This window comes from Atheta coriaria, unplaced genomic scaffold (genome assembly GCF_025399875.1).
Source record: "Atheta coriaria isolate IRGN ID8LTWV9N9 unplaced genomic scaffold, Caltech_Dcor_3.1 hic_scaffold_5_pilon, whole genome shotgun sequence".
Lineage (NCBI taxonomy): Eukaryota > Metazoa > Arthropoda > Insecta > Coleoptera > Staphylinidae > Dalotia > Dalotia coriaria.
Genome location: NW_027045447.1, coordinates 3,356,923 through 3,381,224, shown reverse-complemented (window position 1 = coordinate 3,381,224; position 24,302 = coordinate 3,356,923). Strand labels below are relative to the sequence as shown.

Sequence of the window (24,302 nt, the reverse complement as noted above, 5' to 3'; positions counted from 1 at the left end):
ACGCACGATGCGATGCATAAATAATGTCAGCGATAAATAAAACAAACAAAAAATTTACTAAAAATTATGTTAAAATAATATCGATAGATATTCTTGATTTATTCCAGCATGAGATTTGAATTGAAAATATCTCGCGTAATAAATCGCTCTCTAGACTGCAATAAAAATCGCGCGTGGAAAAGATTGCGAGAAAAAGGCACATTGAAGGATGAATTTTGTTCCAAAGTTGTAATTGTGCCACGCATGCGAAAAACGCTGTAAACGCTCAACGTTCAACGCTCTGTTTATCTCACAGATTTCCCAAGCGTGTAAGCGACGCCCCCGCTATCGGCGGTGGCAATCGCCGAGGTTTGCTCCACGCAAAACTATCGCGATGTGGATGCGCGGCGTTGGTGGCAGTCGAGCGCGTCTAATGTAAATATGACTACTAGTCGTAGAAAACAACCACAATTTCGGCATGTCAACGCTTCGTGTCCTTCGCGCTTCCTTTCTTCACCAAAGCAACACAAAAAAAAAACACGCGGCAGTTTATTCCCGAGCAGCGTGCGCAATCGCGCGCAATATTGTCGGAGATAGAGCGGAGCTGGTAGACGAGACGCAGCACCCGGAGGGTCGTTTCGTCCACATACACTCAAAAGTCAAGTTTATTTGTGACTCCTGTCACAAAGCAGCTTTGTTACGCGCCACGTGCCAATTTGTATAAATTTCAGCACATTTTCTGTCACCAACGTTTAAATATCTCTAGTTGTCAATGACATCGCGTGACAATTATCGACGACGAGGAAATATGTCATTATCCTTCTAGGCGAGCGCACGCAGCAGGCATTCCGAACATAACCACAAACAGTCCGAGCGCGTGCTTTTCCCTCGCGATCCAGACCCACGATACGCAGCGAGGGCCCGTCGCACATCGGCGTGATTTACGAACGCGTTTACAAAGGCGCGTCGCGCTCCGGCTCGACCTGCGGCCCCTCGGATATCGAGTAAATCACTTGGCGCCGATCCGCCCGTCCGGCATCCTCGCGTTCGTCGCCGTTGGTCGCCGTCGCCGTCGCGGCGACGCCGCTACCGCCGCCGCACTGGTAGAGAAAGTCGCACAGCTCGTAGCACAAAAAGCACATTCCCAACAGAATGAACGTTTCCATTCCTGCTCGCGCACACGACGCACCACCACCGAATGAAAAAATCTCTCCCAGCTCGTAAATTATACAATTATCGAACGTTAACGCGCGATTTAACGGAAGCGCAGCGCACGGGTTTGCGTGGGTAACGCGCGCGCCGAGGCAGCGAGAGAGCGAGCTTTGGGCGCGCGACGGCAAGGACGAACGGAGACTGCAGGATCGGGGTCCAGCCACCACTGTGGCGCCGTTCATCCCGCGCCGCTGTGAGGCTGCGTGCGTGCGGGGAGCGAGCGCGCACCCGCCGCTATGCCTCTATACCGCCGCCACCGCTGCCGCCGTCGACAAACCCAGTGATACACATTTTATCCACTCCGGTTCGTGCTGCATTAAGCATCGAAATTAAAATATTCTACGCGCATATAGAGTGCAAGTATTACTTCTCATCGTGCACTTCGTTCCAAAAAACAAACAGAAAAATAAATCTTCCGTTTATTCATTCGCCAAAAGAAAGAAAAAACCAATATTTTCGTATAATACATAAACGTGAATAATAACCATTCAATTTGGCATTCTAATTAATTAGAAACAAAGTGGAAATTCTGAATAAGCGCTCGATTACGTGCGTGTGCACAAAGAGCAACGCATGTCAAATCTAAATACACTGCCACTATGCATTCCCAAACCGCCACCAGCTGGCGGCAGACAATATTCATTTGCATATTTTCATTTACGAATTGACGCGCGAACCGCACGCAGCCGCATCGACACGCCGCCACCGTTGAAATTATTAACACGATATTAATTCGTGTGGCGTTGGTCGAAAACCAGTACTGGTGTACACCATGTGGCCCGGAGGGGTGGTTGGGGCGACATGTTTGACCGGGTGTGTGTGTGTGTTTATTTCGTTTTTTACATTTTCACATCAACCATTTTCAGTTTTGCGCAACGCTGCCCTGTACATCATCATCCGTATATGAGATTTTCGCCACCAAACAAGCAAAAACGACGCAATGACGAAGAGTTCACAGAGGAAAAATAACGACCGGCTTGCCGAAAAAACAACATTTGCATTATGAAGTGGAAACTGTTTGCGTTAGTAGCGGAGTGCGCGCGTGGGTGGATAGGCTCGTTTTATATGACCAATCGCTAATAACACACACAGAAACGTAAAAAAACAAAAACAAAAACAAACACAAATTAAAAACCGGATCGAAATCATCACCGACCAACCAAAACACCACATCCGGCTATCATAGGATAAAATGCCTCTGGGTCTAGGTCCAGTACCATTCAACCACCCCTATTGTTTGTCTTCCGGGGCGCAAGTAATAATGAGTGCACCCAAGTCAAATCATTAGTCATTCTGTCCCGTGTCCCGTTCGACGCGCGTCATTTCTCAAAATGCAGCCAGCCTGTGCTCTTTTCGCGACGGCGACGGCATCGAGAGTCGATGGGTGGCAGGCGTTCCGGTCGCCGGGGCGCGCCTTGGCGGGTTCGCTCGTTTGAGTTACGTCGGTCCTTATTAAAACCCTCCCGCCCGCCTCCCGCTCGCCGCTGCCGACGGTCCCCACCCCTCGTCCGGTATTGATTTCGACCGAAATTAATTATTCACACCTAGCCACAGATGCGTATGCCGTTGACGCGCGCGAGACGAAATCACGCGCGCTAAGAAAATTCAATTACAAATTTGCCATATACAGTGTTTCAATTTTCTTCGAAAAAGCTCTCTGCAGGTCCTCCGACCACGCCGAGACGTGCTCACAATCTTCAAAACAATTTCAGCAAACTCATAGATTCACACAACACAAAATATGAAAAGAGTAAGGAGGGATTAAATATTTAAAATTATTTCACGAGAGATAAACTCATCGCGTTGAACTTGCCGGAAAAACAAAATTAATCATAAATTACGCGCGTTCCTACTTCCTCATAAACTCGCCTTTCTGCCGGCAGCAAATTCGCATTCAAAACCTTCAAAACAAGATTATAATGCGCGCATTAACTACACTTATAGTTGAGTGTAAACTTTTCGTGGCGCGCTTTCCATTATTCACGCTCATTATCAACACATTATAAAATATGACTTACAGCTACTCTGGTGTCCTTGCGACCCACCTGTGAATAAATATACGTCCATGTAAACTGTAGACTTACCTGAAAGCAAACGAAAAAAAAAAGATTAACGACGATAGTAAAGTAAAAGTGAAAAGCGCGTAATTTAAGCGCGCACGCGGCACTGGAAATTGCCTCGCATGCCCACCACTCTTCCTACCCTCCATAGAGGGTGGAAATTTAATCCGACGATAAATCTCGCCGCGGCGCGAAATAAATTATAATGCATTAGTTTTGAGACCGCTGGCAAATGTACATTTTATATTGGTGGATTTACACGTGTTTCCATTGATTGAAATTCTTTCCTGCACGAGAAAAAGATAAAACGAAAATCATATTTATCATCTAGCGTTCGTAATCCGTATTGTATAAAAATAAGTGTCCTTTCTAAAGGCTGGCATATATCGTAATTTCGCATGATGGAATTTTCATGAAGTGATTACGCCCCGCTTGTATTCCAGATGCGGAAAATAAATAAAATCGTGAAATACATCCTCCCACAGCAACAGCAGCAGTAGCAGCAGCACAAAAATCAAATAACTAAAATCGTATAAATCCGTTTTCCGGCTGCGCTCGCGTCCGGCTCAAACCTAGCATGGAAAAACAACGTCCGCAGAGTATCCGAAGAAACGTCGCACATCGATACCAATAGAACGCAGAGAGAGAGCAGCAAAATATTGAAGACGTAATATGACCAGAGAGTGAGCCAGAATACGCGAATACTTCTCTCGTATATATCGAAAGCGATTGGAAAACTTGGACACGCCGGCTCTTCTGGTCCCCGAGCAGCTCTCATAAACTACAAATATACGAAATATACGAAAACAAAACCCCGACAAGCGGTAGGTAACTAAGCCGGATCTCCAGGGGGCTTCTTCTTCGCCTGGACCAGTTGCGGTAGTCTCGACTATTGACGAATCAATCCCATACCACCAAGTAAAATTTATTTAATTTCGCTGTGAGTGGCTTCTCGCCATTGTTCTGATTAAAATGCAAAACATCTGCTTTTTCACAGGCTTAGGTTTGTTTGCGAATGGTGAGAGATAAATATTTACACTGTTGCAGCTCTTAGCGTAATTGTTTTAAAGGCGACTTTTCTATGAACAAAAAAAAATAATCGCTTCATATAAAATTCCCACGCGGATTGAAGCGAATTTTAGTGATGAATTTTTTGGTCGCAAACAGCGGATGTGGTGATTTATCGTCGAGTAAATTCAACAATGGTTTGAACTACATGTAAAACGCATCGCATTGTGTAATTTCGCAAATACGCACTACATCCTGACAACCAAAAAAACCAACAGCAATATAGCCTGTCCGGATGGTCCATGGGACCAAACAATGCAATTTTAATCCTTATAAATAATTCAATAAATTTCAATCCGAACCTATAATACTGAATAGGTAAATAACGTTTTCAAAGTTAACACTTTATAAAAACCCGCACAATCAGTGATATTACAATAAAAAAATTCTTATTCCGTATTGTTCGTGAGTATAAATGTGCGAACGGAAGTAAAATGCGGAAGAAATAAATCAAATAGTTCCGGTAGACTTGTGTGCCCCCCTAGAATGTAAGCAGAAGGAATATCCACGCGCACACAAGTCGAAGCATTCGAAGAGTTCGATTATTAACTAAAGCAATCTGGGCCGGCATGCGACGACGGTGTAGTTGGCTCACTTGTAGAAAACTCCCGGCCGAGTCGCTAGTTAATCCCGTCACGTACTAGTAGCGGGCGGGCAGTGGTGGAGGCGCCGGGCTGCGAATTCCGTGACGTCGATGGAATCGAGAGATTTTTCATAATGCGATTCGAGGCTTTTTCTCCGTGCGTGCGCATGCCATCGCCGATATTGTGCAGGATCCACGCGCGCGGAATGCAAAAATAGCCAGTGCCGACAATATTTATTGTAAAATACATCTTAAAATGCAATATGCGTGCGCCTCATACATAAAAAGTTAGATGTTTATAAGATACTAAATGTTTTACCAGAATAAAGGATTTATTTTACTCTCCAGAGGCATACAAAAGAGTAATTAGTAAAAAGTCGTGATATATTGCTAACGAGAATTTCACTACATCAATTATTTATTAAGCGATGCTCAAGGAATGGAAAGCGTTGCATATTTATGTATTGGACTAATTGTTCCACTCGAGTGTTAAAAGCCGGGCGCATGGATAGGCTCATTAGGGGTGCGGTCGTGTCGGGCTAATTAGAAACCCGCAGGGCGCGCGCGTAGGTGCTGCGGTATCAATTTATTTCCACCGATGGGCCGGCTGCCCGGGAGTAGGTACATCAAACTAGTGCCACATCCTCTTGCCCGGCGCCGCCACCAAAGTGCGTGTTCATTCTACCCGTACAATGTGAAACCAATAAGAGGGTCTCACCGATATCAAATGAATAATAAATTATTTCGAACCACATTACGTTGTACATATGTAATATACTGTTTTCGATTCTCGGTATGTAATGTAGTTCCAAACGAGTATTAATTTTACAAGCAGAAATTAGTCGCGTATATTTAATTAAACATTTTAGCCACCTTTAGCTACCTTTAACGAATGCAAATCGTCGTTTGTTCCCCACTAATTTCGTCACTGTAAGACAAATTTCTTTTGTCTGCGCGGTAGGAGATTTAATTCTCCCTTTTTGGCGGGCGGCATAATTGAAAAGTAAAGCCACAAAAGAATCCTTTCATCCAGCGCGCGGTGCAATCATGCCAGTCATGGCGGCGCGCGCGCGAGACACAGACAAAAATATTGTCGATTCGAATAAGAAGAGCCGCCACACACAGGAAAAAAATAAGCGCGCCGCCCGGGCGGAAAAAGCGTCGCGGGCGCATTCGCCGCCGCCGCCCACGACGAGTACGAAAAAAAGCGATGACTAATGCAAACACGAATGTTAATGGTGCGCCGAGTGAATCCTCACTCGGCGGAAAGTCGAGCTTCAATTTTACCCAAACAATATTAGACGAAAGCATAAAAAAAACCTTCGTTCCGTTTCTTAAACTCCCTCATTCATCAATATCCCGCGACTCGAGAAGAAAAAACCTGAGAAAATCAAGTTAAATATATGTACCTATGGTTTGAGTTGCGGTACAAGTATCGAGCATAACCCAATACGTGATTGTGGACACAAAAAAAGCCGAGAAAATTTGACGGTTTTATAAAAATCCAAAAAGTGGCACACCAAGTTGAACTTCCGTTTCGCTCAACGTATTTTCCATTTAAATGAGAAAATTGATGCCGTCTGGGTAAAAATGTATACACCATCTCGATTGCAACCTATGCAAATGCTGCTATCTGCGTGCAGAGTGCACATGCAAACGGTGGTGAAGGCGCAACTATTTATCCGACCTCTACACCACACCAACATATATATTCTAGCATGGCGTTAGTTTCGCGACTTATCTTTCGACGTCTGCCGGTGCGATGCCATTCACATGTGCGGAAAAGGCACGCACAAACGCTTCGATTAAACGGAACACCTTTGAATGGAAACAAAATCGTGCACAAAAGTGCAACGAATGCAAAAACTTCTCATATGCTCACATATCAGCATAAAAATCTACATTACACTTCCTAAAGCCTTTTTTAATTTTTACTATGTCTCCTGCAACCATAGTGTATGTTCGTGTAAGTCGACTTCTTATGCTCGAATAAAGTTCGCTAGGTGCAGTCGTAATAGCAGCGCTCACCGGGAAATTCACCTTGCTCAAACCTGTGACATAACTACAATGAGGGACACTATCGCACCACCTCCAGCATCACCGCCGCCAGAACTAATAACGAACACTCACACGCGCATACCGACAAACATACATGACTAACGGGTAACAAAGGCCTCTCACGATGACGCTTTGTCGAAGCCGCGCAACATTTAACAAAGAGCCCACTCGCAACTCCAGCTCACACCACACTCATGTCGATATATCAGCATACCTGGACCAGTATTAAGAACAAACAAACAGGTATTATACGTGCGGGTACGGGAGTGTGAGATATGCAATATTAATAATTCCAATTTTCTGATGCATGATGAGTTTTGCGCAGGTGAGCGAAGAAGCAATCAGTGCAACTCATCCGAAAGTGTAATTATAGCGCTGGCGTATGCATTAATTGACAATGCATGCGCGGCAAACGCAAAGTCAGTTAGCTGTCAAATGATGATAACCCTGCCCGTTTGGATATTGGCGTTCAATGATAACGCGTCGGTTATCCAAGCATTTAATGTGCGCTAATGGCAGGTCAAACGCGTGTAATTACATGCTAAACACGATGAGATGCAATCATTAATTACGCATAAGCAAAAATCCAAAATTTTCATGAGCACACATTGTAAATTCAATAAATATACAATGCTAATAGAAGATTATTCATATGTGCATTGCAAAATTGAAATTAAAACGCGGTCACAGTTCAAAACTCTTTGAATAATTTTAATCAAAAATGAATTCAATTTGCACCAGTGATATTAAACAGGTAATACAATAGAGCATGTTTTTGCATGCCACCAATTTTAATTAAACCATCACCTTAATTAATCATTAAGCGGCACTCATAACACACGCAGAGTAAAATGAAACCCATGTTTTTGTCATCCAAACAAAGCCCACTCACTAAACAAAACGAACGCGCGCGCTTTGAAAAATAGAATTTTATATATAGGTAAATGAAAAACAAAAAACGCGCACTCTATTATATTTATTTTATCAAGCGCGAAATGCATCCAACTAGCTGCGTGCGCCCATTTTATAGAGGTAGGTCTAGTTCGCACGTAAATAATTGTTAATATTCACGATGCATCTTTTTTGTTTCAGCGTGTTCGCTTTACGCACCAATGCATTCGTAAATTAATGACACTTCAATTCACCGAGCATCGAGAACAATTGAAATTTAAATTTTCATTACGATCGAAAAAACAAACATGCAAACAAATCGCTGATAATTATATGCAGTTGTAAAGTGAATGTAAACATTAAGAGTCGCACGTCATGTGCACTCAATCGTCAATTGTATGACGATTGCATGCATCTTGTATCGAAATAAAAATAAATTCTATGACAATTGTCATTTGTAGGTTGTATGCATTCGTCAAACGCCACGCCGTATACAGTAGCCGCAAACAGATTTTCCAAATGCGACGCACAGAAACTTTTCGAAACGTCGTGCACAATAAAACTTAACACTTGCGTCAGTGTCACCAGCGAACACAATTAAAACGCTCGAAAAGCTTTTAGCCGTCCAGCCAACACCGAGAAAATTAAATTAGGCGTCAAAATCTGCGCGAATCCACTTGAATCGTGCCAAATTCGTTCTTTTGTGGTTTCACACACACAGCCCGACAAAATACCCATGCGTGGGTGTGGGTACAAGGAGAATTTTAAATGCATGCATTTATTCGTAATCAGTGAAATTTACTCGACGTTTAATGATGCGACGGCGCATCCTCCAGCGCGTCCTAAAGTTTAAATATTTATGAGCGCGTTATGGTAATGCAGTGAGGCGCTGTACGCTCAAGATTTTTTTTTGTCGGTTGCAAAGAAAGTATATCTTAAGATCAACTATTTCCTTTCAAAAAGTTATACAGATTTATAAAAGTTTTATTTTCGTCACATGAAACAATACGCAGGTAATATTTTTACAAATTCCGCAACTTTAAACTCTCGAGTTATAATAATAACGTCCCGCGTGTTTTGGAATGCAAATCGCATTGCAACTTTTAAAAGCCACGCACACCGGAAACTTTCTAATTAATTCGAATTTAAGAATCTCCAACAACATAATTAACCAATTTGAATATACACTCAAGTTCACTCCAGCAGCGTAAAATAATCGACTCATTAGCAAAACCTACTTGGAGTATTATATTACACTACATGGTAAACATGCTCTGAAAACAAAAGAAACCACAAAAACACGCTCGCAAATCGTGATGCAAATGTAAATGAAAAATCAATGTTTATGTGCTTGCCGCTTGGCTAGCTCCTGTTTGCGCTGGCAATTTCTATAACCGCATGCGAGCAAATCGGCACAATATTTCAGTACGCGCGACCAATTCCCCGCTTCACGCGCCATAAAACTAAAAGTTCTCCCAGTTTCTGCAGCGTCGCGACGACTCGTTGACTCTCGCCACCCCCCCCGCACCAACACAAAATGTGTCCAGAAAATAAAACACAAGCGGCACACGCGCGCGCAGCGAGCAAAACAATTAGAATGTAAAACACTCGAGGGTTTATACGCGATAACAGTCACTCGCTAAATTCCAAATTGGAGCCGGCCATTAAGAGATGGTCGCCGCGTTAATTTCGTAATTGAATCATCAAAGTTTTAATTGATATCGTAATCGAATAATACTCGGCGTGCACCTAAAATATAAGCAAATGCTTTAAACTTTCGCAGGTCGCCGCACCAAACCAAGGTGGTGATGATCGTGTCAATGATTTATCGCATGGGGGACCTGTTGGCGGCGAGTACATTAGTCTAATGTATGCATAACAATAAAATATGCTCGTAACGACCCGTGTGCACACGTGTTCACGCCTACCCTCCACTCCTAATTAATCATTAACTCTCCTGCGCGCGTGCGAGAAACATAAAAACAATTTTTGGAATTATACAGCTCGAATAAATTCATATTTGCTGCATGATAATTCGATTGCGACGCTAATTTCAAGATGAGAAATGGCTAAAATTCCAACTCGTAAATATCACTTATAGAAGCGGTGCGGGGAGGGTGAAATTTTCCCCCGCTTGGTTTGCGCCAGCTTGCCAAAACGGGGCGCGTTTGACAATCGCACAATCGATTGTTTGCTGCCCAAAAGTTGAGAATTTCTTTTCCAATGAAAAAAAGTTTGCTTGGAGAAAAACTCGATAATACATAGCAAATAATGTCTACTTTCCGTTTCGAGTGCGCAACAAAGGACCCGCACTAACCGGATTAGAATCAATTAATGCGGTGGCGGTTATTTATTCAAGCGGAGGCAAGTTTCCAAGTGGAAAACATCGACGCATTTTTTCTGTAGCCGGAGGGAGGATAAGTGAATTCGAAAGTTTTCGCCTCTTTTTCGCCTTTCGAATTCGTTCAATTTCCATATTGCATGAAAATGTATTCTCTTCCTCCACAATATACCAAGTATAGATTTTCAACGCGAAGAGCCCTCTAGCATCGAATGTGGTAAACACAGCGTCGAAACCTTAAACGCCATCTGCTGCCTGCAGGCGACAGCCAGGGAAATTTCCTGCAAATTCGGTTTTCCCAAATGTTTTCCACACTGATTTCCAGTGGAGGAAAACTCAACGGACAAGATTTAAAAATTCACCGATAGATGTCTCTCTGGACTCTAATTGAAAATTAAATTCTACTCAAAAAATAATTCAAATATACAATTTTCATCACAGAAATAAAAGAAACATAATTTTGTTGTGTGTTAAATTTGAAAAAAGCAAATTTATGTAAAAACATCAATTTCCCCGCTGGTCGTCCTATTTCGTCCTGCGCGCGGTCGATCTGCGTGCGTGCGACTTTCGCCGGCATATAAACTCGACGCGTTTGAATTATTTATAACGTAATTCCTCTCCGCGGTCTACTTTGTTCCGTGCCATCTACTTCCAACCCGAAAATAAAAAAACCGCCGCGCCCGGCGCCTTCACACCTTTTATCCTTTTCCGCTCTCTGCGATGCGATGCGTCGCGATACGGGATGATGAAAGAGAGCCCCCTTCGCACGAGCGAACGCGCCCGGCAAGAAAAAACGCGATTCTAATTTAACACCTCGCCCTCAGGCCGTCTCGCATGCATAAAGAGGCGGCACACAAGCAGGCAGCATTTAAATGCGCGCGGACCACTAGTTCGTTAAGTTGCCATGCGAGAGATGTGCAGCGTGCTGTGCTCAAAGACGAGCGAGAGATGTGAGAACCCTTTTTTTGTGCTGCCAGTGCACTCGCGTAATTTATATTTAAATTTTACCCGAGATAACGCAATGTGTGTCAGAGTCGCTGCGCAGAGAGCGCGTTCAAAAGAAAAGCAATTAATCACCACCTCGTTACAATACGCATCTATTCAAAACATGCTGCATGTATTTATACGAAGAGAAAACTTTAGAAAACTCATATGAAACCAGAAATTAAAAAATAATACAAAAAATGAAAAATAGTGCAATACACTTTGTAATTCATGATTTTCCATTCATTCTTCCAAAAATTTTGCCGCAATACTCGTAGATTGATTTTCAAAAAATAATCTCGAATTTTTAAGGAATTTTCTCCCCTGTGTTGATTCTACACCCAATACTTATCCCAATAATAATAATAATGGCGCCGTATTGATGCAGTTCGTTAGGATAATTACGGACTGCGGTGTTCGCTTACAAACTGAGTAACAAGACACCTCCTCACCTCCACCCGGCGTGGTTCTCTTTCAATGCGCTTTCAATGCGCGGCGAGCGAGCTTTTCAAGCCTTCAGTTTACCTTCAGTTCGGCTGGCATTAGCGGAGGGAAAAACAGGCGCAGCTTACAAGTTAAACCGCGCAGCCTCGAAGCGTGCGCCGGCGAAGGATTTCCCAGATTAAATTCTGTCAGTTAAAGTGTGCACTCACCTAATTTGCCACCTTGCCGACGCGCGCAGACTGTGTCTGGATCAACAGACCTCTCGCGAGTCTACTTCCGGCTTTCTCTGAATCAATTTGCAGCGAATGAATACATCGACACTTAAAGCATTCAACTTTTCAACGAGAGCGCATGATGAAATGTTCGCAATTCAAATTAGTCGCTTTCATCTAAAGTTTGTAACAATATGTTGCCGGCGTAATTTGCGTAAGTTGTAATTGCATCGATTGAATTATTTATTTGCATGCAATAAAGTTTGCGGGCAGTGTCGGCCGACAATGACCCGTCCTCGTGCTCGTCCTCGCCGTCCTCATCCGGTCGCTGGTTGTGTTCTAAACTCGGCAAACAAATCGATGCGCAAATAAACGACACACAAAACCAACCGACGAGTAAACCGAGCAGCGGCGAAAAGTCGCGTCGTTCGTCACGGATGACGGACTACCAGTCAAAGCGAATAGCAATACAAAAACATACAAAACATACAAAACACTCAAAAGAAAAAGCAAACATGAAAGAAAAAATTTCAACAAACAATTATAAAAAAGTCGTTCTAGTTGTAATAATTATACAGAAACATTATTCATTTAGATCTTTAAAAAGGCGCGAAAGAAAGACTACTAAACATGTAAAGAAATAATATTTCTTTAATTTTGAATTTTGCCGCGCTTACTACATTACCAACGACATTGACAACTGACAAGTGCTATATAGTGTCTGTGGCATCCTTGGTCTGAGGTCAATGTAATTACTGTCAACTCTTGCTGCTGTTCCGCAGCGCGTCTGCAATCAATTAGAACTCATCGGGCCGTTCAACTCCGCTAGCAATATTAATTGCAAACTCACAAATTACTATTTTTTTTTATTTACGAGTATGTATTTCTTCATCTTCCACTACAAAAAATAACATCAAAATCAATTTAAATTATCGCCATTGCGTAACAAATCTAAATATTAAATGAGTTTCCATGTTTTAATCAATATTTAACAAAGAAAAAAAGAATTTATGCTGGTATGTGGTTAATTAAATCGAGTTTAGGTACACAAATCGATAGATTCAAATGCAAACAGCCGAGAAAAAAAATCCATCCGCGGCCGCATTATTGGACGAGATTATGGATAAACGACTTTGGCAGCGTGCAAATGGAAAACCGATATTCGCGTGTGTACAACACACACACACACAATCATCTTCAGGGAATGCTCGCTCGGCATACGCGGCATTCCGAGGCCGGCCAAGATTTATTATTACCGAATATCTTTCATTGCGCTCGGATAAATCCACCGCGCGTTATATTTCTGTTTGCAAATGGGGGCGGCCACGGCGACCACGCCGCCCCACCACGCCAGGCGTAACATGTTACGCTGGTAATTAAAAGCTGTGTTCCCGTCAGCTGTAATTGTAAAAGGGACGCGTGCAGCAAAAGTTACGAAAATTGAATTAAAACCACCCACCGAAATGCTCTTACACTCAAGAAAACTAGTAGTAAAATTACAACAAATCTAATAACAAAATAAAAGTGTAAAAAATCATTTTATTTCTGATGAAATATCAAAAATCAGGATGCGACGGCAATCGGGTTATTAGATTGATTGAAACCGCATCCTTCGCGACGCAAACGTCCTGATTCGACGCGTATAGGCCGCAAGGATCAGCGTTGCGAAAGGATCCAATAACAATTTCGTCCCCTACGACAGATGTCGACCGAAGAAAAGCTCGCCGACTGTAAAGGGACGATTGCGACGCATCATTGTTACGTTTACGGACAGCCACAAGGGAGACCGCAATCAAAACAACGCGAATCAATCGCAACCATCCATCAAACCATTCATTAAAATAGAAAAAATGTTAACTTGAAAGTATTCTAAATATAATACTGCCCAGCTTGTCTGTGATGTTATGTCTGTTCTGCTACAAGAAACCGCAGGCGATAAGACGCCGAACAAAATATATATTAATATTCAGGAGATAAACTTCATCACCACTCCTGTCGCTCGTCCTGCTGCGGACGGCGGAGCTGAAATCCCTCCGTCACGGTCGTGCGGCGCACAACAACGCCCGGCAAATGGATAAAAATCGAAGAAGAGCGCGCAAAAAATGAAAAACTTTGCGAGAAAATTTCTCTGAAGTAAAAAATGAAATAAAAAATGTATGCGTATATATACATGGGAAAAAACGCGCGCTGTGCGAGCGCAAATTTAATTTCGCTATACTGATGCAACCGAACACGGAAAAAAAAATCGCCACACAGCGTCTAGTTATTTATTCTTAAGTTAAATAAGGCACGCTGCTATTAACAGGAAATTATGAAAACACGAGCTTAATTTAATAACCGAGCAACTGCGAAATAAGTAGCTTAAATTAAAACGCAGCAGTAAAAGCACAAAAACAAAAAGTCATTCAAACTCACAACGAGGAAAATACAAGACCTTCGAAATCATTTAAATTAACTTAAATATCAAAGGTAATTATTGTCCATGTTTATTAAAAGCCACTATTACGATGCAGAGTGTTATGAACACCACCACCCTCGAGACACGTTTCAACTTCAAATCAAACCAACGGCGGCGGTGAGGACCAAGTCCACCCGCATGCTACGAAAGCAAAAGGTGACATAATTGAGTTTGGATTTATGCCGCGCCCCAGCACACACCAAAAACGTGTTACATCAAATTCCACAGGTGTACGAAAATATGTGTGACGAAAACTAAATTAGCGCAACATTAAATTATTCAGAAGCAAGTTAGATCTATACCATAATCAACCCAAATTATTAATGTATACCGAGTAGAACATGACGGCAGCTTCTACAACCATCGTATAAGTAATGCCACCTAGCGGGTAATATAAATAGCTTATAAAAACGTGCTCAATCCACATCTCAAGTATACCGCGACGAATCAATACGAAAAGACGAAGCTCGGACGGAAATTGAGTTTGCATCCTGATAAACCCGAAAAGATCCTTGACATTCACTGAACCAGTTAGTGTGAGCGCGCGGTGGCTGAAAATAATGAGCTGCATTCATTTTTACACTTCGCTAATTAAAAGCGAATTTAATTAAAAATTTCATCATTAAAACTTAATAATTCAATAAACGCAAATGTGCAGATATAACTTCAGCGAAGAGAGTATAGAGAAATAAAATTGAAGATTTTGAATAATTCCACACCGCGTGAATAATAAAATTAAATTGCGACGTGCGCAGTAAATGTTCACCGCTAAATAATTTACAGCCGCTTAGTGGCAGCCATGAAACGCGAAATGAAATAATCATACCGTGTGTACGCAATGTGAATGTTTCCCAACACTCTCGCCGGTGGAACAAAAAGAAGACGCAGAAGAAGAAGCCAAAACTCACCTGAAACAAAAAACGAAAAAAATTTATTAGCACTTTCCTAATAACACACGCAAGAGAAAAAATAAATATATTTATCACCCGCAGTGCACATAAATTACAATCATAATAATATTTCTTCACGATGTCACATTTCGCTCGCCATTATTCATCAATTTATAAACGCACGAAGAACGAGTGAATGAATGAATGAATTACTTCAAAAATTCGATCGCAAGTTTAAGTGGCATGTACGCTCGAGCAGCGCACAATGCGGTGGGGGTGGTCGGCCCCCCACCACACTTCGCTTGTATAAGCAAGTATAGAGACGAAATAATTGAACTCGCCCCCGAAAGTTCGCATTCTTCGCGCTCGCCTCGAATAATTCGTCTATTTGTCACGGTGTCATTGTCGCTGCGAAAACGCCGATCGACGTCGGAGTATTTTTCCCTTCGACATCAATTCCGCCTCGTTTTTTTTTTATTTTAACAGGCTTTATTCGTACCTCCAACCACCATCACCACCACGACAAAAAAAAATTAAGGCCAGCGTGTCATTAATTTCATGTCCGGACCAAAACTTGCATAAAAACCTACATTTTTTGGAGAAATATTTCAATAAGCTGTCGATATGCGCCCAAATCAAGACAGCAATGTCAAAGAGCGTCTTTATCTCCATGGGCGTGCGCGAGAGGAAAAGCACAATGCGATTACGACACAAAGGAAATCTCTCGCTCGGATGATGAAAAACAAACCGAAGCGGCAGCGCAAACCAAGAAAAGCAGAAATGAGCCACCCGAAAACATGACATTCCTTCGCCCTGCTACTTTTCCAGCTACAACAACAACAAAGAGGAACGGAAGCACTGCGTAGTACTCCAGCTCGGGGGTTGTGCCAACATTGAGCACATGGAGAGCCCGGGGAATGCGGCGTCGCCTGCCAGGCGCCTCCACCATTCCCACAGCCGACTCCGGACGGCTATTTATGGCGCGCACGCCAAGAAAACAATGCGTTTTTCATCGCATCACCACTATTATCCCCATTACCACTATTCGTCCTGCTTCACCTACTTACTATTTCATTGGTGACGCAATAGCTATAGAAACACAAGTGAAAATCAGAAAAATTTTATTTTATATTTACGAAAATTCTCCTAGCGTAAACGATAAAGTCATTGACAACTCATCTTCTTTTTTTACGTAAAGATAATACGAGCCACTACACGCCGTCGGCGTTGTTTGCGAGCGCTCGTACAACGTGTACTTTGAAACAACACAACTCCCCGAAGCCGAACCCAATATTAAACGTAGCAGAGCGCAGTTTTTACGGCTAATTTAGCACACACAGTCAGGATGTGTGTGTGCGGCTGGTAGCACGGTCGTTGTCGTCGCGCGACAATAGCTCCAATAGCCCTGGCGGTGGTGGCTGCTGCCGCAGTGGATGTCGCCGAGTAATCAAGCACGTTGTAAGTGGATGCATGTAAGCGTCGCGACGCTGTCCGCTTCCTGCGAGCTACCCTCACACACATATACATGCAAACACAAAAGCCGCCAACATGCATAGAGGCAGTAGTAGCGGCGGCGGCTGGTGTGGTGTGACTTCGCTCGCAACACACTCAGTTCACACAGTTCAGCCGTAGGAGAATTATCGATTGCCCCGAAGGGATGCTGCCCGCGCGTCGGCGAACACATTGATATTGCCTCCCGTTCAGGGATACGGTCCTGCCGCCGCCGCCGCCTCCACTACGTATAACGGCTAAGCCAGCCGAGTGGAACGCTTGTTTTTTGCAATTTTTTATTTATTCTCAAAGCAAAAACAACCACAGTGAAATAAAACGTTTTCCTAAAACAAAATATAGCATAATACAAAATTTAAAAATAAATCAGTCTGCGTTGAGGTGGGTGAAATTAAATTCACTTATCTAATTTCACCACCTGAATGTGCATTCCAGTTTAGTGCCTAATTTCGTCTGGAATTTTCAAGCGCACAATCCGGAGATGAACTACTACTACCACCGCTGTGTATGTGAGGCCTGCATCCACATGCCGAGTCATAAATCCCTCAAGATGGCACATAATTAACTCAACAGGCACTCGCGTCTTACGCGGCACCGAGTGCACTCCGCCAGTCGGCGCAAAATATCAGATTTAAGTGGATTATAAAACTTCAATGCAAAACAAAACTGATGAAACTTAAAAACAGCAGTAAATCATGCTTCTTTTGTGCGAATACACAGCGAGAAATCCAAAGAAATGCGCGCAGTGAAGGAAAACGATTTTTTGCTGATGCGCGCGCGCGCCGACAGCCGAAGAGGAAACCTTTTTATCCACCTGTCTGCGAAGAAATATGGAAATCCAAGAGGTCAATTTCCACGAAGCACTACTATTCGACGTTTTCATGCGTAGTGCATATTTTATATCATAATGGAAAATATTTCAGATAAGCTTCTTGAGAAACAAAGCTGGATAAACTTCGTCAAAAATTAAAAATATCTATTTCAGGACAATGCAGCGATGAAATAGGCTTGAATTACATAACAACAACTAAAATTGAAATCCCGCATCATCTTTCATCCCTTATTTTAGCCCGAGAAAATTAAATTTTTGCGATAACAAGTTATCCAATTGCTTTTCTCTAATCAAAAGTACCTCTATACGAAAATTTATAAAAATTTGTTCAGAAGTTTTCGCGTGAAAACGTCACAAACAAACAAAAACACTCATATTCTCATTTATAATAGTTCCTGCAATTTGTAGATATTGCGCATATTTGACGTAATAATACGAAATACTTTAAATAAGTTTCTTGAGAAACAAATATATTTCTTCATAAAATACTCAAGACTGATCAAAAATACCCATCTATCTATTCCAGACCAATGAAGAGATGAAATGTCAGGGGTTGACACAGCGTATTGATTCAAGTATCCTATCTAAAGCTATCAATAACTAAAGTAAACCAAAGTGATAACGATTAAAACGTATCCGATCGAACATCAATAACCTCTTCATACCAACAATTATGACAGTAATATGGTACTTGACTTTATATCGATTTGCGATGCGATATGCGATATATGTAAATGAGTTCCTAGTTTATAGCTTCAGTATGAACATGACACACTGGCTGCCGCCACCGCAACGTGCAATTTGCAAAAGTTCAACACACAATTACACAAGCTCACAGCTCAGCTGCGCGGTGCGATTGAAACGTACGCTCGCTTGCATGCACATATACGTACGCCATACGCGTATCTAACTTAGTTAGCCTACTAATTGCGTTTTGATGTACGCGCACTGATTTTGTTTACCCACGCGACAAAACAGCATTAAATTAGCGCGCGTATAAACAAGTGCAGTTGGAAATTACAACGAAACACAATTTCGGCGCAAGAGACTTTTATTTCTCGATAAAAGACAGACGCTGATATTAATCACAAGAAAAGTCGATAACACTCCACACGGCGGAGGAGTCAAATCCGGCGATTGGCAATCTTAACGGTAACATTATTAAGTTTCACTTCAAGGGATCGCAATAGGCGATTAATTGGTTTCCAGTGTAAATATAGAGAGTGAGGGAGAGATGCCGTCGAGTACGGCGGTCGCTTCTTCTTATTAGGTATCTAATTATCCTTAAAGATGACACAGGGCGCGAACGGTCGCATGCCCACCAGATAATTACCCATTAATCGCGCTCCTGCTTTTAGGTTAGCAAACAGGTGCGCAGCAGCACTTTCATTTGATAAAACGTCGTTAATTTTATTACCCCCGAGACACGGTATTGATTATCTCGTGTAGTGACGACGTATCGATTTAAAAAATTAATATGATCCTCAATGGACGCGCATGCGCACCAAAAAAAGCGCGAAAAATTTCTAAGCACTTAAAACTTTCGGGTTTAGACTTTAACTTTAGACACTCGGTGGTGGTCTATCGATCTGTTTATTTTTCGTCGCTGATGCGGAATATGGGCCGAGGTCGCCCCATTGACGACGCGACCGCCGCCAGGCTGATCCTAAACCCGGTTAAACTGCGCCTAGCGAACCGCGCCGGTTACGCCGATTGAATTCCGCACACGAAGTTTCATCCGCGGTAATAAATAATTGAGCGGTTATTAATCATGCATTCTCGCTCACATTATAACCGCGAGTGCGGTGTGCCGAGTCATTGAATCATCGAAACTGCCGATTTCAAACCGAATCACAAACAACTCAAAAAAATAAAATTTTAACGCAGTAAATAAAACATTATAGCACTATCAAATGAAAATTTGCGATGCAATAACTTTATATCGGAATATTTTTACAGCGCGCGGCGTGGTTATGATGCTAAAACTTGATTTACACAAAATTTTAAGGGCATAAACGTCACTATAAGTAATGACTTGTGGGACCTGCGCGCCTGCACGAAAGCTTCAAACAAAAACCGAGCGTTGGATGCGGATGGTGGAAGCGCCCGGCGCACAATTTGCTCACCGGATGCGCTCCAACGCCGGGGAATACAATATAGACTCGTCGTCGCATATACGAAAATAATTCCAATTTAAGCTAAAAATATGAGCGTGCGCTTTTTCGCACGACGCAAAGCGGAGCCGAAATTAAATCGCAAATAATTAAAACTTGTAGATTAAATATTTCCACATTCTCGCGGTGGCACGGGAAAATCAGCAAATATCGCCGCACGTAGACGGAGGAAAACCTGACAAATTTAATTATGAAATATGCGCGCGTGCGACGAATGCGAAATATAGACGCGAATGCGATTTTTAGCCATTCGACGCACGTAACTAGTGATGTACGAGTGCGCGGCGCGCTCTGTATCGGTGTACGCATTTTTACATCGCGAACGCGAATCAATAAATACCGCATATGGACCGGTCAACGTACGACTGTACTAAAACATGAAATATTCACGCAATAAAACCAGCACACAGCACCGAATTGCGTGTGCATGTAGGTGTAACGTTTCAAAGTTGGTTGTCAAAATTTCATCTCACGTGGAACATTTTGTACATTTGTTCATTTTGTTGAACAAGTTTCACACACACACACACACATATTATACTTAATGGTAATTTACCACCGATGGGTCTCGGCCCCACGTCGAATTATCTTCCAGCAACTGTTTTCTCTCATTAATTATTCCGACCGGACTCGACGTGCAGACGAATAAATGATTTTATGATCGCTGCGAGACTCGCACACTCTGTATAATCAGAAATTGTGTTACCGCGCGTGAATGATAGTTTTATAATTAGTTTTTAATGAATAACTCCAAAACCGATAAATTTATATGCATAATTTATGCATAAATCTATTCGGTAATAAATCTGCCTGAATCTGGCCACAAAAACGATTTATTGATATGAATTTTCTACTATACAACTAACTAACTTTTCTACTATTTTTATTTAATATTGTTTTCAATGTAATAGTTGGTTATAAAGATGTATATTTTAATAAAAATTATATTTCTGAAGAAATCGCGTTCTTAACACAAATAGTTAGCGTCTAATTAACAATTAAGTGCGCAGTTTGAAAAGTTGAACGCAGCGTGCGACGCAGCTGAATAGGACATAACCGAAAATTAATTTTAATTAATTTCGCGTAAAACGCACGCATCGTACAAAGTATGGTGTAGATGACATCAGAAATTAATAAAGCATCAAGCACAGCGCAATCAAAGGGTTTGCGTCGATCGTCAACACAAAAGGATTTCGCTCCATCAAAACACAAATAATTTTTGCTCCAATTCAAAGCTCAGTTTGTTTAATATTTCACCAAACATCACACGTTAACATAACTAGTCAACAAATTTTTCGCAACAGCCGTGAGAATAACCCCTTAGTAACGAATTATGATTAAAATTTGCGGGTGGCGTGCGCACGTTGAGTAGACCCAGGAGATTTGGCGCCAGGCGGTATTATAATCACAAAAGCTTATGCCGCGCATTCTCTCGCGTTCCGCTACCGCCCCCGCATCTTGCCGACGTGTATAGATCATGTTATCTCCGCGCGGCGAAGACGAAGACAACTGGGTAATTAACAAATATTAAAGACGCATTTTTTACAGAGTAAGAATTTAATTGCGGGTGCGGGTTGCGCTACTAAAACCTAAAAACTTGTCGCGCTCATCAAGAGGGACGCTTTTCAACCCTTATCGCTTCGATCGTTGCCGGCGAGGATGACAATGGGGTTGAAAAGTTGTCGACGCGCGTTTTTAAAGCGCTGCAGACACAAAAAAAAGGATTAGATCAAGTAATTAAGCATTTATAAAGCGCAAATATTTCGTGAGTGTAATTAGAGGTGAGAAAGGAAACAAAATTCCACGAAAATAATAAATTCATTTTGATTGCAATAAAGTTACAAACTTTTTTTCATTAGAGAATCTTCCGTACACTCCAAAAGATAAATGTGAAAATTTATTGTACAATAGGGTGGTCCTTAAAATGCATTTTTTTGAATTTCTTTGCTCCCAGGGGCTTAAACGCTTTCAAATTAATAAAAAAAAAATTCCTGAAAATTTGAGCTCTTAATATTAACTTTAAGATAGTCCGCACTCTCAGATAAGGTTTTTATGGGGATTACTTGGCAGAAAATGGATTTTAAGTAACAAATCGCGACATATTTATTGTAAATTTAATTCTCCATGTAAAAAATACCTCATACATATTTACTGCACCTATTGACTATTCGAATACTAAGCCCTAATCTTTTTTCATATTTTTCGAGTATCACCATAATATTGCTTATATTCTGATAAAAATTGAACAATAAACTCCTATTTGCAATTATTTGCTATATATTCTAAATAGTATCAAGTCAATAGGTGCAGTAAATATGTATGAGGTATTTTTTACATGGAGAATTAAATTTACAATAAATATGTCACGGTTTGTTACTTAAAATCCATTTTCTGCCAAGTAATCTCCATAAAAACCTTATCTGAGAGTGCGGACTATCTTAAAGTTAATATTAAAAGCTCAAATTTTCAGGGAATTTTTTTTTATCGATTTGAAAGCGTTTAAGCCCCTGGGAGCAAAGAAATTAAAAAAAATGCATTTTAAGGACCACCCTATTGTACAAGTTTCGAAAGAAGAGAAATATTTTCGTTTAATGAAACGTAATTAAAGAAACTCTACTATCACTATTCACTCACTAGTATACTGCTCGTGATTTATGCGTCCACGAGGCGCAAATTAATGAATAGTGGTCGCGGCCACCGAATAATCTATAAATAGAACAAACAGGGTTGAACTACACAAGCGAACGTAAAACGACGTTAGGCAAACAACATGCTCGAAACAAATTACGATACAAATAACCTTCAGCTGGCAGAACATTATCGCGCGGCGCGACGCGACGCGAGAATAAACATCGAGGCGCGTAAATGCGGCCGGATTAAGTGATATCCGTCTGTTTAGGGCGTGTGCGGACGATAACGACATCGAGGTAATTTTGTTAACTGGTCGGCTTAAGACTTATTTTTCAAGTGCAAGGTTAAACGATACCCAACAATTTGTTAAACTTGATTTATTACATTATTTTCACAAAAATTTCTATGAAAAATATACTGCAGAGACCTAGAATTATGTCAAGTACACGTATAGATAACAAACAAATGATAACACGACATATCCACGTATTTTATGACTGCACCAAATGACTTTTGCAATTTTTTTTCAATTTCGTGTAAATTTTACACGTAGTAATTTTACACCCGCCTAATTAATATCGTTCTGAGTCATACTTATAGACACACGTTTGTTTAGCCCATCCCCAACAGCTACTCGAACTAGGAGTGCTGACATAATCGATTGTTACTTCTGCCCCTGAAGAGGGAAACACGGCGTGCTGTAGAAACAAACAGAGGCTCTCCTCATCCGTATACAAACACTATGTACGCGTAAACGTACGCACGCATACGGAGGATTCACTTACGAGCGTGTTTTGTTTGCGCAAATAGATCCATCGAAACAGATCCATCATTCATTAACTAATCACGCATTGAATTACTGGTGCGCGCTATCAGCTGCGACTGCGTAATCCCACGAGGCGAATTAACTTTATCAATGGTATTAAGTAATAAATGGCTGATATTTAGGTGATACGTAGGGGAAATTTTAAAATTAACTTAAAAATAATGAATTTTCGAACGTGAAATGATGCAAAAATAGTAAGAGTTTTCAATCAACTTGTGAGTAAAATTTGTTTTTGGTCGAATTTACAGCTCTGAAGCTGTAAAAACTTTGCTAACTTATTATTGCAGAGTTATGAGTACTATTCGCTTTTGTTTTCAAGCGTAAAACATAAATAAGTAAACCACAAAAAAATTACCTAAAATCTTTCAAAAAAATAAAATAAATTGGAATTTTCTATCGATTTAAAGACAAAATTTATGTTTTTGGAGGAATTTGCAACGCTAGAGCACTAACAACGGCCAACATAGAATTGCAGTGTCAATTTGTGTTATAAACTCTATTTGAGTCCAAGCTTAGTGTAAAACATAAACATACACTAAAATAACCATAATTATATTTATTCTAGAAGCATACCTCCGGAAATAATCTATTAAAAACTTTTTTTTTCTATTTTTTTTTTACATAAATATCAACAAAACTTGTTACAAAACTTATGCAACACGACTACACATCCGAAAACCATGTAATAAATGAGCAACCATCGAAAAATTACGTAAAACACGCGAATTGATACAAATGAATCAATTATTTAGCAATCAAATCATTGTGTACACCAAACAAACGCACACGTAAGTGCATGTAAGTCATTGTGCATTGTGCATTGTTGATTCACTCCGCACGTAAAAAAAGCAACAAAACATCGATGGCGATAATTCACCGCGATCAAAATATAACCGTTTATCGGCGACCAAACATACGAATTCGAATTCGCTGTTGATCAAACAAATTCATCGCCATCGAATGGACGAGTAAATCACACACGCTGCGTGTCCTGCAGTCTACCTGGGGTTCCAGTATCAGGCGTGTATTTCGAGCCAACAGTTTCATTTTCATGTTATACATTTTTTTTTGCTTGCGTGTTTGTAAAGCAAGCATTTGAATATTGACAATGCGGTAAACGCCGTCAATTACTTAAATGGACAATACTTAT

General features: G+C 41.3%; 1 protein-coding gene across 5 annotated transcripts in view; it reads right to left on the bottom strand.

The window, feature by feature from the left end:
• rg (A kinase anchor protein rugose) overlaps positions 1-24,302 on the bottom strand; it is a 103,621-nt gene that overhangs the window by 77,704 nt on the left and 1,615 nt on the right. The gene's annotated exons all lie outside the window — the stretch shown is intronic.